This window comes from Anas platyrhynchos, chromosome 13 (assembly GCF_047663525.1).
Source record: "Anas platyrhynchos isolate ZD024472 breed Pekin duck chromosome 13, IASCAAS_PekinDuck_T2T, whole genome shotgun sequence".
NCBI classification, from domain to species: domain Eukaryota; kingdom Metazoa; phylum Chordata; class Aves; order Anseriformes; family Anatidae; genus Anas; species Anas platyrhynchos.
Window position 1 is genome coordinate 10,317,528 of NC_092599.1, and position 15,488 is coordinate 10,333,015.

At 45.8% G+C, this 15,488-nt stretch overlaps 1 long non-coding RNA gene across 1 annotated transcript in view; it reads right to left on the reverse strand.

Annotated features, from left to right (window-relative positions):
• The window catches only part of LOC119718253 (uncharacterized), a 60,545-nt gene extending 45,263 nt beyond the window's left edge, over window positions 1-15,282 (reverse strand). The window contains exon 1 of the long non-coding RNA XR_005269085.2: window positions 15,082-15,282. This is a non-coding gene — a long non-coding RNA (uncharacterized lncRNA). The remainder of the gene's footprint in view (window positions 1-15,081) is intronic.
• Between the last annotated feature and the right edge of the window lie 206 nt (window positions 15,283-15,488).

Consider the following 15,488-nt stretch of genomic DNA (forward strand, 5'->3'; position numbering starts at 1 on the left):
AAGCTTTCTGGAAAATGCTGTTTATGCTGGTGTTGTATAAATACATCATGATGCTGCTCACTATCACGAGCAGAGGCCAAGGATTATCCTGTCATTAGGAAGATAAACACACTCTGGTTTATTAATATTGATCAAGTACATATCAAGGTCTTCAAAACTTTTTCAATAATTTAGGACCCTGAGTTCCTGAGAAATCCAACATCTCCTCATGACTAAGTAAGGAAGACAGAAGAGCTATCCATTTCCAGCAGGACTCCACAGCTCTTGCCCTGGGATTCCTTTCTCTGCTTGACATAAACAAGAGCATGCAGAGGACATCTGTCCAACTCGTTCTGCACACACACTGCAGGAGTAAAACATGAGGTTTGAAAACTGGGTTTGTGATTTCTTTCTCAGAGAGCGCCCAGAGGTCCCAAGCCCTTTAGCATTATCACTGCTGTACCTGTTAACAGCTGAAGTGGAGCTTGCCTGGCACCTTTTTTTCCCACACAACCCACTGAACCCTTCTTTTTTGACTTCCTGCCGACCACTGAAGAACATTGAAGGCCATGCAGGGGTCTCTGCATGCCTGATGCACCCACGGACGTGTTTGTGCATGTGCCTCTGTGACCAATGCCCTCTAGAGGGGATCTATGTTGCAGCAAGACACTTGCTCCAAAGCCAAGGGTGCCAGAGCTAAGTGCTGCTGAGATTGCTCCCACTGCTTGCATTCTCAACTAAAAGCCTACAGAGAAAAGTATTTTGTGAAAAATGCTAACGTGGGTTTGGGTTTAAAGAAAAAAAAAATCTAGGAAATGCCGTATTATGGGGTCCTTTGGAGGATTTGTCAGTTGGAGTTCACTGCATGATAAGTAAGTTTCCTCCCCAAACACTATGCTGAGCAGTGGGGAATGCAGAAAGGATGAAGGAGAAGTTAGTCCTCACTTGAGGAGGCCTTCAGAATAAATGGCTGGTTAAAGAGAGCCCAGGTCTTTTCCTACCAGCAGAGCATCTTTAAAGAAGCTGGTCCACCATTCAGGATGTGTCTGCATTTGGGGAAACATGCATCAGCTGGCCAGATGAGATCGGAAAATACTGAGTGGACTTTGGTGAACTCATTTCACCTGTCAGTGGGACCCTCTCAGACTGGTCAGAGCAGGCAGTTGGAAAAAGAGGGATAAGTGCTTTTAGGGTCACTATCCTTCTGTGCGAATCCAGTGCATGCACACATCACATCCTCGTCCAGGTACTTCCAAGCACTGTTTAGAGAGGGAGCCTTGACCTGACCTGGCCTTCCTGACAATCTCCAAGCAGGGAACTTTCTCTCCAAACACAACCTTGATCTAACCTTTCTAGGTATGACTTTGATCTATAGGCCCTGACACGGCACAGCTTTCGTCAGGGAGCTGTCATTGGGAAGAAGGACCCAAAGGAATGAATATATTTATATCCTGAACACTTTGCAAATCTGTTACATACAGTACAGTCTATTCTCTTTCATTGCATATGTATAAATAGTCTCCTCCTCATCCAGGGGTCAGTTGAGCTTGTACCTCGCTGCCTGCTCCAAACTCAGCAGCATTCCCAGTGAGTCTGCTTATACCTACTACTACCCTAGGTACAAAAGTTTCTGCTGTCACACGTGCTTTAAATCTAACAGATCTGCCAAGAAGCCTCAGACTCCTTTAAAACTTTTTTTTTTTTTTTTTTTAAAAAAAAAAAAAAAGGAAGCATATGTTTGTCTAAAATCCCACCTGGAAAACCTCATCTGCCAGATACTGTGACAGCATCCAGAGCTGTGTCTGCCACAGAAACCCCAGCGAGAGGGACAGCAGTCAGAGCACTGACTGGCTCCCATTCCCATTTTGGCCAATAACTGTGTGGGAAAGAGCACGTTATAGGATGTGGGAAAGCAGAATCCAACCCTGGGCTTCCCAGCTTTGGGTCAGGGCTTGTTTCCAGCTTTGCAGTGCTTGTGTGTATACTTAGCTACATCCCGTTGCAAACCCAGCTCTTCCAGCACCAACCAAGAGAAAACACTGAAGTATCTTCCCTGACCTCCTAATCTGTTATATTTATGGCAGCCACCACAGGATCCTTTTTGTTCAGCGCACACTTTACTGACTTCTAAAGCCCAGTACCTCTATTCAGGTAGAACCTACAGTCCTGCAAGCTGAGAGGAGTGGGAAGCCCAACAGTCTCAGAAGATCCTGCTTTTATCAGGTAAGATAAAAGGCCTCCTGGCAGGGGGACGTCCTGCTTACTCCAGCCTTCTGCTGTACCAACGAGCTGGTCAATGAGGGTGATGCTATCTCAGAAATGGAGGAACCTGCATTGGCTCCTACAATATCCTCCCTGTAAACCCTCTGCAATATTTGCCTGCTCCCCAAAGCTTTGTGCAGGCTGGCTTTAAATGCCTCAAACATCAAAGATCCTTGAGTTTAGATAGATCAAGCAAACAACCAGGAAACACTTTGCTAAAAGGCAGCTCATGTATTGCTTTTGCCTTTTTTTTTGTTGTTGTTGTTTAATCATCTTGCTTCTCTTATTCAAATTGTTTACCCCTCAACGTGTTTTAGGCTTGCTTTCTACTCCTCAGAGGGGGAAACTAGACAACTAGACATTGCAATGAGTACTGGACCTTAGCTTAGCCTTTGGGAAACTTAGAAAAAAAAAAAAAAAGTTGTACAATTATCAGTAGAACTTCTAATGCTTTATTTTAGTCATTCCTAAAAAAAAAAAAAAAAAAAAAAAAAAGTGCATGGTATGATCTTTCCAAACCTCTGGCCAGGTCCGCTGGCCAGATCTATTTATACATGATCCCAAAATCCTGAAATCATAATAGTTCCAGGAAAAGAGAAAATAGATTGAAAGAAATGTGCTCTAAGGGATCTTAGGTTGGTAAGCCCAAATCTATTTCTGCTCAATATCCAAAGCCAGTTTGAACTCCCTGGCCACAGTCTGTTTATTAGACGACTTGTTTACGTAATCCATGTAACTTCTAAAAATAGCGAAGAACTATATTTTTGTTACATTAGAATTCGAGTTTTTCTTACAGACTTGGATGCTAAGGAGAGAAGCCACTAGGGGAAAAGGCAGGAAAAACCTAAGAACATTTCCTTCAGCCAGCTTCTAAAACACCCCGTGCATTTCCTCTCTGCAGGAGTTGGAGAACAGCTTTGGAAACCGCTTGTTTCTCCCACACTTCCATCTTATGGCTGGTTTCAGAGACAAGTATTCACAGCTGCATGAACCAAGCGACAGGCTGCCATTTGCCATTTACTCTTTTCTTGATCTATAGGAATTTGGAGTGCTTATATCTGGTTCCCTTTGTCCGTTCAGTCCCGTGCCCATCACCAGCCTGCTGGCTTTGTGCTGGTCTGCCCACATCTCACCCGTGGGACTTCTCCCCGGATACAAAGCTGGCAGCCACATCCCTTCTGCCTGCTCTTGCTGATGGGTCCTGAAGGCTGTGTGGTTAAGGTCAGGTCATCCTGCTCTCTCCAGATACCTGTCAGCTATGTGGACAGCTCGGACTCTCCAGCACTCTGATCCCTTGGCAGCAGAATTGCTTCTCTTTTCCACTCCTCTACTTGCTGGATACAAAAGACTACTTGTAATTATTTTTGCTGTAAATCTAAGCATGTGTGAAATGTTTTGTTTTGCTTAGACCCCCTGCTTAGTACAATAGCTTCTCATCTGCATAATTTTCCCTATTTTCCACCTAAAACACCTCCAGGACCCTGCAAGCATACGTGTGAGAGAAGAAAGGAATCTGCCCTGAGATCTGCAGGCACAGCATTTACCGGGTGGGACGCGAACAATCGCCAGACAATGCTAGAGACCTTTATTTGCCTTCGGGAGAAATGCCTTCCTAGTGCCAACAGAAGGGCACATAGTTGATCTGAGTTTGCCAGGTCAAGTTTTAGCACAGGCTGCTGCCATTTGCCTCTTCCTCCTCCGTTCAGCGTGTCTTCCCTTCCTGGCAGGCGGCAGCCCTAGGAGAGGAAAGTTACCGTGCCCAGGAAGGGCTTGGCACCGCACGAATGTACATTGACAGTGTGTTTTCTTCCCTGGCTGCTGGCCACGCACAAATCCCTTACTGAGTCACTCCCAGTGAGAAAACCAACACCGGCGTTCTGCTCGGTTGAAATGCTAAGCCTGAGAGAGCAAGCATAAAAGGAGCTGCCCATCAAAAGGGGCTGGGGATGAGCCGATGTCTGGAAGCATCTGAGACGAGGGGAGGGAATTCCTATAAATGCAGCATAATGGTGATAAGGGGGAAGAAAAAAAAAGTAAAGAATGCTGGAAAAGTACCACTTGGCAGAGCCAATGATGCACGCTTCCACCAAGGACCTACAGAAGAGAGTCAAGCCTCAAAAGCCAGATTCTTACTCTTTACTTTTCCCCCCCTTTCTCCTCTATTGCCATAGCATTTCTCTCAGACATCGGGGCTGGTTTTGCCCTGCTCTGTACGAACGGGGCAGATGCCATCTCGGCAGAAACCAGGGACCGGCAGAACAATAAAAGCATTTGCTCCAGAACAATAAAAGATTTGCTCCAGCTCGAGGTGGAAAGCCAGACCAGCCAGCTGGGAGTTATAACAGACCAATATCCTCTGCAGATCGGGCACAGATGTGGACATGCAACCACGGGCCAGTGTGTTACACAAACACAGCATGTGGACAAACCGTGCCTTGAATGCTTACAGCCCGAACAGGCAACAGAGGCAGGGGAAGAACAGGGCGAGCAAAAGGTCGCTAGTTAAGCTAAGAAAAGGCTCTAGTCTTCTCAAGAGGGTGAGATTGGAAAATGGAAGTTAACACAGATCTCTCAATTGCCAGAAAAGTCATATTCACAGAACCAAACTTCTTCCAAGAGGCAGGTTTTGCAATTTGCATATCCAGAAATGGAGAGAAAGCCAGGAATCCCATTTTCACATCCTACTCCAACATCACACAAGTCTACTTTTCTGAATATCACCAACATTTGACCAGCATTGGATGTGTCAGCACTGGCACAGTAACATTCTTCTAAGAGGATGGACAGAGGGATTGATGCTACGTAGGCATCAAAACACACACTAGCAAAAAGCACAAGGAGCCGCTGCCCAAGGAACCATTGTGGCCTCCATCAACCATGGCACTCGTACCATCAATCAGTTGCTTGATAACAAGGTAATTGTGGAGGTGCTTGAAACCGTGGCTGTGCTGGAACTTGACAGAGCCTGGACACATTCTGCTTTCCTTTCAGATGCTCTAAATCAAGAGGTATCTTCTTAAGTCTTAAAATACACTTGTGAAATTTTGGATTTGAACAAGTGTAGTCATTGAAAATCGCTGCATTAGAAGCAGAGGAAAAAACACTAACCTATTCCGTCCCCAAAAGGCAGATAAACCAACCTATTTCCATAACTGCAGTGCTGCGTGCCGTACACCAAACAAGATACATACACTGCCTCGTGTAATAGACTGAGATGTCCATACGATTAAGCATGACTTGGTGTTACAGATACTCCAGTCCACATGGCTCTGAGCGATTCCAGGAAGCAATAATCAGTGTAATAAATATGAAAGCAGACACTGAATGACTTCAAACACCCAGGAATACTACAGAAGGCTACATCTTTATCATGTGGCAGCTACCACAGGATGGGATGTACGAATAAAACTGAGTGAAGAGGGGGATTGCACAAACTAAAGGCATAAACTCAACAGAGCTCAGTATCTCCAGGATCAGGTCTCACGCTGGGCATTGGTGACATGACCACAGTATCACTAGCAGCTGTCCCCAAAGCAGCCAGCCTCAGCCTGTCTGCTGACACTATTTCATGATAAGACCATCTTCCCTTGAGCAAGTTCATGTTTAAATGCATCTGCACAGCACAAGCGTGCTGCCCAGCTCACACAGGCTCTAACAAACAGTTCAATAGTGGTACCCACAGAATTTCACAGAAACAGCCTGGTTTCTGTGATTGCCCTGGGACAAAGCCTTTAGTTTTTCCAAAATCTGGCTTCAGACCCAGGACAGATCTCCCTAGATATGTGCATGTCTGTACATACCTACATTTGTGCACACATACATGTGCACAGACACTGTACTCAGCACTGGTCCCGTTGAGTCAGCACAGAAACATTGCTAGAGTCAGGCTGGTGCTTTTGCAAAGCCCCAGCCACAGGCTGCAGGACATCTGTAGCTGTGATGAATCAGCACAGATAAGATTATTTTTTCTTCTCACCACCTGAGGATCTAACACAAACAACCTCAAAGAAAGCACTTAAAAACAAACTGCGAAGACAAGTTGCAGCTCCTGGGAAAGAAAGCACATGCCTATTAAAGACCTAGCAATCACCTCCTCACACTAACAGCAGTGCCAGGTGCTGCTGTGATATCACTACCCTTGAACTTATCCGTGCGTGAGTCATCTCAGAGGCTGCTGAAGCTGACAGGTTGCTTAAAAATCACCATCCACAGATTACATTCAAAGGGAACTTTAAAATATCTTCTAATTATTTTTACTTCCACTCCACCGAACATTGTTAATCACGAGCTGTTTCCAAAACACATTGCATTGTAGCAGTGCTATCCTCCGTGGGAGATGCACCAATTGGGTTGGACACCTTCCAGCGCAAACCGTCAGATGACCAAGCTGTTCTTGTTCTTGGAACAAGGTGCTCCTTATGTGCAAGGAATTTATATTTCCTCGTTACTTAGGCAAAAGCCAAAAGGGAGTGCATGGCTGTGGAGAAACTGAGCTGCCTGTCTTGGTTTAACATTCTGATGTCCATTCCCACAAGTGATACGTAAGACACTCTTCCTTGTTTGCTCCTTGTTTCATTTCCCATTGTGTTATTTCTTCAGGCTGCACACGAAGACTTGACCTGGCCTATCCTCCGTCCAGGTGGGCAGGATGACATACAGCACTTAGACCTTTCCTGGGGGTGCAGTAGGAGCACATCAGAAGTAATTTTGCAGCTAACCTGTCCAGCAGCAGCTCCAAGTCTGATGAAAATGGGTCCAAGGTACTATGCAAGCCTTAGACCTGCATTCTGCGGGAGCAGTGGTCAGTTTTCCCCCCACAGCCACGCATATTTTCCTGATCAAAGTAGGTGCAGAGATCCACAACTTTCCAAAACAATTCACATCTTGATCCTGAAGATCGTGAACTGTTCCAGTCTGGAGTGTTTGTTCAGTCTTACAACTATTTTTATTGATTTAAAGAGTGTTTTCACACTGCCTCTCCTCCTAGGCATGTTTAAACAAGCAGCGGAGCACGGTGCCAGGACTGAACAGAAACATGTTCTATAGACAAGTAAACAAAATACCCAATGGCTTTAGCTACCCACACCATGAAGGATTTTAAGCAAGTCGCTTCAAATTATGTTTCGGTCTTTGGACACAAAACAGAGTTGGTTTAGAGTTCGTTGGCTGTGGTTTTTCTGTTTCTTTTTTTTTTTTTTTTTTAAAAAGCCATTGGCTGGCCCAGACTCCCCAAAGAAGTGGTCTATTCATTCTGTTCCAACTTAAAGACTAAAACTTGACTAGATTTCAGCGAGAATTGCATAGCATGTAATGTGGTTACAATTTCGCCTGAAAACATACACAGCCATCCCTACCATGCACGGCTTGTGTGCCCTGTAGCTGCCAGCTAGGCTAGGCAGCCTTTTAAACAAGGCAGCCTAAATACACTGGTTTAGATGGACCCTAATTCACCTTCCTGCTGGTCAGAGAGCCGTGTTGCAGCAGCAGAAGCAGGAATTGCAGCTCTGGTGATGGCTATGGGTCCGGTCACGCTGTAGACAGGTTAAACATAGAAAAGGGTAAGAAAAAAAGGAGCAGCTTTTGCCAAGAGCCAAGGTTTGCCTTCTCCATAAATCTGTTGGCGGTGGCACGAGCGGAGCCAGCCCTCAGGAAGCAGCCGCTCTGTGGCAGGCCGTGCAGCTGGCTCCTGCAGCCACCCGTCCCCGGGTCCCTGCAGCGGGGAATTTCCTGTCAGGCCACAGCGCGGGCAGGAGGGAGGAGAGCACTCCTCACAGGGCTCCAGCACGGATCTCAGCTTGGTCAGCAAGAGCTGAAAATAACAGCTGGCAGCTCGGCTTTGGAGGTTCAGCATTGTCTCCCTGCTGGGCCCGTTCCTTCACGGGCCCCTTCCCCAAGCCCCGCGTTAACACGAGGGGATCTGCAGTATCCATCTGTAAGCTGGTCCTGGAAGACTTGTGGTTTTCCTTGACTTTCTTCAGCCCTAGAACAATCACCTCAAAACTTTTCTTAAGAACAAAATTGTCTTTAATTGACAGCTGGATTCTGCTACCTTCTGTGCCACCAGCAGTCAGAGCACAAAGTAAACATGGGCCATGGTGTGTCACCTGCAAGGAACACGACCGTAGCTTCCTCAGTGAGGGACTGTGAGCTGCCTCAAGCAGCTCAGCTTTCCTAACCCAATTCAAGCTGATGGGAAATTGAAATTCTAGAAAAAAGGGAAAGCTGATGGTTCCCTTCCCTGCCCAGTAGCCCCACCAGCACCATGATCACAGGCTCCCCAGGACTGAAGGTCTCAGCTGCTGCTGAAGCCGCTCTGGAGCAGCGATTACAGCTGCAGCTCCGTGGTGGAGCTTACTGGCAGGGAAGGAGCTGAGATTACAGCAACCTGTAACGAGTTCTCCAGCACAACTGCTGGCAACACCACCAAGGTCTATGTGGACACCTCCCAGCTGCTTCTGTCTAAGTTGTTGCTAGCAGGCACTGCCTGCATTTTGTGCTAAAAGAAAAACACCGATAGGACCTTCCCCTCCCTTTCTGTTCTCTTCTGTGCCTCCTTCCTCCTGCAGGAATATTTACTGTTTTGACATGAACTCGCATCAAGAGCCAGGAGGCATCTGACAGCATTTTGTCAGTGACACAGAGCACATCTTTCTCATCTGGTCCCTATTTTGTGAAATGACTCTCTGCTTGAAACAGACCACGAGTGCAGCATTTCCAGCCTAAGCGCCACATTAGATGGGAACATTAGGATCTTCTGCTGCGTAAGGTTTTGGCATCTCCTTACTTCTATGGTTAGGAACGATTGACATCATAAAATACTGCTTAGAGCTGAGGTTCAAGATGTTATTTATGCTGAGGAATAGAAGTGCGCAGTGTGGGAAGTTTCCAACACAAATAATTCTGACCATTTGGAGCTATGGCCACAGCGTTCCCTGTTTGCAGTTTGGGTTTGTGCAGATTTGGTTACATGACAGCATGGCTATCAAAACCCACTGCGCTAAGCACTTTTGGCCAGCGGTGATTTTGGGAAGACTCACGTTAAATGCACTGAATTCAGAGCCCTAGAACAAGCTTGCACGTGCTGCTGGAACTAACACCAAGCAGGTAACACTTCTGTAACAATGCTGTGCTACATTTGAGGAGCTAAGCAATCAAAGTAGGAAGGAGATAAAGGGAAAAAATGAGAAGTCACTGAAGGACAGCATTTCATGAGCTTCCCCAGCACCACCCCCATTTTCCCCAGTTTGTTTGGCATTTTTCAAGCATCACCAAAACATATTAAAATTATTTTTAAAAGGTATTACTATTTCTAATAGGTTGTTGGTTTTGGCCATAAAGAAACTATTTGCTTCCTTCCTAAGGTGTTTGCACTTCATCACTGCACTGACACTTTCCAGATGAACTGACTTTTTATTGTGGGGCTGTTCTAGGGCAGACAGTATTTTGTTAAATAATGGTGTTGCACACAGAGGTTTGTTACTGTAAGGTTGCTTATAAGTACCTGGCTTTAAAAAACACAGATGGGTTATATTTTTGAAGGGAGGTAAAATAATATTAGAGCTTGGAAGCACAAAATGAACCATATTAAGTGTGGTTTGAATACGAGCACCAGGTATTTACTTTTAGGGCCCAAGCTCTTTCAGAGTGGCACTTTCTTTCCCATATATTGGCTGGAATAAAAGTAGTATTTGGACCATAGCTACTCTTCAGCATGTCTCTAAGTGAAAGTGATACACTGGCAGGAAATGCCTGATTTTAGGTCTTTTGTAAATAATCACACGTAGATCCCTCCTCCCTTGTCTACTAACACTTGCCTCAATCTGCCTCAATGTACAAAACTTACTGAGGTTTAATGGTATTACCCACAATAGTAGTGTTGTATAGTATTTAAGTTTCCAATCTTGTAAAGACTTCTACTGAAAATCAGTACAGGTGCCAAAATAGCTGGTTTGGGTCCAGTGAAACAAAAAACCAGGTAATACAGTCCAGTAATACAATTCAAAAGGTTATTTTTAATCATCTTTTATAAAATTGATGAGTTTTTAAAAATAAATAAATAAAAGAAGCCAAGCATAGCTGACTCTGAAAGTTACCTTTTCAGGTTATTTAACCATATTGAAAACTTCCTGGATTTTTCAGGGGGATGACAGAAAAACGAAGCTTTGTTCTTTCATCTGAATTTTGACCAATTCATCACTGAATTTCAGAAGTGTCAGATGTTTCTGCATTTTGGCAGTATTTTGTTCTGAGAACACTGAAGCAGAACACTCACACATTTTCAAAGTAGTCGCTCTGTTCAGCACAAACAATTTGTAAACAACAATCTAAAAGTTGGTGTTTCAGACCCAGAAAGTGGAAAAGAGCTGAATGGAGTCTTTCCAGTTCCCAGCAGACTGCTCCCCCATCCAGATACACAAGCTCAGCACTTGTGTGTATGAATATCTATGCGTTACATCTTTACAAGTTTGAAGCCTAAAGATTGTGCAACCAAGCTATATTTGAGACCACTTTGTAGATTATTATTGACATCCAGACACCTCACAGTATTGACATTCCCAGGTAATCCACTGGTACTGCATTCGTGATGCCATTTGAGATTTCTGTGACAAAAATATCATCTTGATCAAAGACAAAGCAGCGTGGTTTCTCCTCCAGTTTCATGCAAATAAAGGCAGAAAAACATTTTTCACATCAACCATTTGAAATCATCTTTTCTCACTGAAAATGGTGCCATCGTGTACACAACACCACGAGGTTTTTGCCATGCATTGTTTTTTCCTCTTGCAGTGATGTTAATGACCAAAAGCACAGCTTCCTAACCTCACAACTTTGCAGTTCTCTATAGTAGAAACCCCTGGACCAAAGGTCAAATGCACCACATGCACCATCTGCTACATACAGTTAATTAAACAGTTTAAATTCATTTAATTAGTGGCACATACTGAATTATCCAATTTACTCACAGGTCCTGGTAATTCCATGTGCAAGTTAAGCATGTGATTGTATTAAACCCAACACCACACCACCCTCTGCAAAGGAGGAAGCATTACACCAAGCTTATAAGGACCTGATGTGAACAGATGATTGGGGAGCCTACTGGAAGCCTCTCTCATCTTCACCACCACCCAAGAAGCTGCGCTGAATATGCTCGCCTGTTTTATGCCCATAATCAAACATTACCACTCCACAAAACAAGAGAAGGTGCTGCCCAGCCATGCCTTGGGACCTTAGAATTATATTTACTGTGTTTCAGGTATTTTCCTTATTCTAATCCCAAAAAGTAGACACAGTGCACATCGGCCAAGCTGCCTGTCTACCTCTTGCAGTCCAGCAGACAGGACACTCCCAAGGGACACAAGAATAGCAACACAGCAGCCTTCTTTCTACAGAAATAACTTATGGGAAAGGAAGCGACAAACCTTCTGCCCTGCCAGCCCACCTGAACTTTAGCCTTCAAGGCTTCCCTCAGCCCTGGCCGTTCTGCTGAGGCTGCCAATAAGGGCAACAATTTGCTCAGTTGTGATGGGAGGATCTGCAGGGCTGACATATAACCCCACAGAAGCTGGACCATGCCCAACATCTCTATTTCCACAGGCCATTAGGCAGCTGTCAGAGCACTGACCTATAGTTTCTCCCATCCCACCCCATGCAGATTCCAAGTTAGTGAGAAAACGTGGAAGGCGCTGGGTGCCCGCAGCCTCTGGGCTGCTTGAACAAGGAACCGTCTGCCCCACAGTGCCACCTGCTCCATGACCAAAAGGATTTTACAGTCCAACCCATCGTGTTTCCAGTGAGCTACAGCCTCAAGGGCAGGCAGGCTGCTCTCCTGTTTTATACCATGAGAAAGGAGCTAGTTGGTCAGGAAAGATGTCACAGATCCGGCAGCCACCACCTGTGACCGTGGCAGCAGTCTTCCCTACCACCGGTATGTCTGTGTGGATTTCTCTCTCTCATGCATCAACCTGCCCTGACAAATGCTTTCAGGCCAAGTGGTACCTTCATTTTAATGTTGGTATTCATCAATGAAAAGTAAAAATCCGCAGCCATTTGGCAGAGATAAAATGTCTTTTGGATCACAGGTCTCAGCAGCAACGTTTTCCCCAGCAAAATTCAAGTAGGCACTGCAGGCTTGAAGCTACAGCATTTTAAGTAACAAGCTCTCTTCATCTCTCACAGATTTATTTTTTCATTTATTTACAGCCAGCCTTCTCTCCTCTTCCCATTCCTACATCTTTTCTTCATCCCCTCCTTCCATTCCTGCCCTTTGTTGTACATACGATGTGTTAAGGGGGCTCACAATGTCATCCATCACACAGGTACCTCTGAGACCTGCTCTCAGAGCTCACCTTAAAACTGGAATTTACAAACACAAATTCACCTCAAAACCTCTGCTTTAAGCCAGTACTGATCCTGCCCTGTTCCCTTTACAGGTCTGCTAAACAGTGTCCCCTACACAGATGGGCATGGCAGGGGCTGGGACAGAGCTCCTCATCCAGCTCAGAGATGAAGCCCGTTATGTTTTTTTCATTTAAGCCGTGTAAAATGCAATGTGTGGAGTTACACGGGAGAGACCCTGTAAACAAGCAGAGGGCCAGTTGCTTTATACAGCATGGAAAGTTTCTGTTTCTTGGAACAGGCAGGTCAGCTTGGAAGGAAGTCAACCCTCAAGGTCTTTCTCCCTCTTTGGGGCTCATCTGAACCACCGGCTAGCCCTGAGTGCGCTGCCCAGGAGTTAGGAAAGCCAAACAAACAAACAGATCAGTGTAAGGCACGGCCTCAGCTGCGGCAACGTTTCCATTTCTTGTCTGGCCAGGCGCTCAGAGGTGGGGTCACATCACCAGACCACTGCTATTTCCTCAGCTGAGAGGGTCAGCAGGCTGGAGATGGCTGCTAATGAGATGCACAGGTGGGACTGGCGAGCAGCAGCTGTCCCCGGGTTAATATACGCCTCTGTGCCCCTCCTGAGAAACTTGTGAAAGCAAGGGGAGAAAACATGAGAACCGCTCCAGAATTAGAGCAGGTGGCCCCAAGCCAGCTCCCTAGCACTGGGTACCCAGAGAGCAGGAGGGGAGGCTCAGATGCAGCTTTCAGACTGGTATGCTGAGTCCAGAAGAGTTCATTGGCACCTCCGCTCCCCTCCCCTGCCTGCCTCCTGCACCAGCAGAGCCTCTTGCTGCTTCCTTTCCCCTCCTACGCCCGGCACCGCTCTGACTTTCCTCCCCGCTCAGCTCCCCTTGCTGAATTCAGCTCCAAGCTGTCGCTCAAAGGGATGACACTTCTGAAAAGCGTCCAGATGCTTCAGCTATTTCTATTCTGCCTGGCATAAGGTGAATATCCAAGTCAGCTGGCTGTGCTCTGTCAGGTCTTCTACAGCCAGAGCCCTGCCCCTCCAAAACACCCCCCCCTAATTTTGGAAACACCAGTCCTGACTTCGGTGCTCCTGACGAGAAGCAGAAAAGCGCACGCTGCTAATCCCAGCTGCAGGAGAGGATCCAGAGCAAGGAAGATGCCTGAATAGGAAAAAAAAAACACTAGCTCCTGCTCGCTTACAAACATTTTATGGAGTTGTTATGGGAGGAAGAGAGAAGTCTCTTGCCAAACGCATTGTCTTGGCATAATTATTCGTCCTCCCCCCGCCAAGCCAGCCTCCCTCTGAATCGGGCCATAAGGAAGGAACGGAGCCAGACAGGACTTCTACACATCTTGGCTCAGTGCTGCGGGTGTAAGCTGTCAGGCAGTGCTGTAGCAGCAGCAATGTGTTACTGAATTGTATAGGAATATTAATAAGCTGGAGATGAACACTAACATCTGTCACAGAGTCTTTCAGAGCCACAAAAAGAATAAGAAAGGTCTAACAAGAAAAAAATAAAAGCCTAATCTGCTGTTCTGGGCAATACCTCCTTGATCCAGAGGGAACAAAGCTACCCCAAGCCAAAACCTTCAGCATCACAGAACTCATTTGAAGTGACTGGTAAAGCTGAGATTTGCACAATTGGTTTAACTCTGCTCCCACTGAGATCAGGGGTGAGATATAGACAGATTTCAGTAGGAACAGATCTAAATCAGAGAGGAGCACTTCTGAAATACTCACCTTCAAATCCCGAGCCCAGAAGCAAACAGAAAACCACCCCTGAAAACGAGCTCATCCATGCCATAGGATTAGCTCTACCTTTGCCCTGCTTTATCAGGGCTTCTCTGACTGTCCTTAGAGCTTTGCAGGCTCTGTGCACTCCCAGGCAGTTTGCTGCAGGATTGCACTGCCCTGAAATCCCAACAAGACCTCTCCTCCAGCAACATAAACCTATTTCTTCTCACCCGGTCTGCCACAAACACAAAATGGTTTGCTCCCTCTCTTTTGCAGGAGGATTTTAGTAGGAAGATTTCATGGGGTTGGTTGTGGTGTTTTTTTTTGTTTTGTTCCCCCTCCCCCCTTCTTTCCTTTTTTAATATCTGAAGGCTAGAAGGGCTGAGATCAGTTATCACTACAACAATGAAACGCAGCAAAACTACAGTCTTACATTAATGACCCCCAGAAAGCAACAAAATACAAAAACGTGATGAATTCAAACCCAAACTTCAGACCACAACAGCTTTAAGGCTCAAAGCGAAGGAAGTTGCTGTGGGCTGCAACAGTCAGAGACAACTTTTAGAGGCCTCACCATGACTATCAAGTCTCCCAGTTTCTAGGCAACTCGACTTACACTCACTAGTGATACACAGTCAGCTTCCAGGCTCTGCTCTGGCTCTGAGACATCTTTCCCTTATAAGATACAACTTATATTTGCAGCTTTTCTACTGAAATAAATAAATAAAACAAAGCAAATTCTCATTATCACTCACCCCACACAACACAGCTACCTTGCATTGTTTAGTGATGCATCTACCTTCGAGCCAAACCTACAAACGGAGATTTCAAAGCTTTGATCAGAAAACCTGATGCTTCCCTGGGCAGGGCCTTTTAGAGCTGCACCTCATCAGGTTGACGAGGCTGCCAAGGTGTTCGTCTCCTGGGCTGATCAGGTGTGCTCTGACCTTTCCCCAGAGGTGCAGAGGGATGGCAGAGGTGGATGTCAGCAGACTTTTTCATCCCCAGCTAGCCGTTCTGTGGAGCCTCGTGGTTTAAAGTTACAGCTGAAACCAGAAGGAGCTTGGACATTATTTCCAGTTCAGTTTTGTATCTTCTGGTGAAAAAGCACTGTGTAATTCAAATCCTAGAAACCCTGGCTTTAACTCTGAATCAGCTGTGG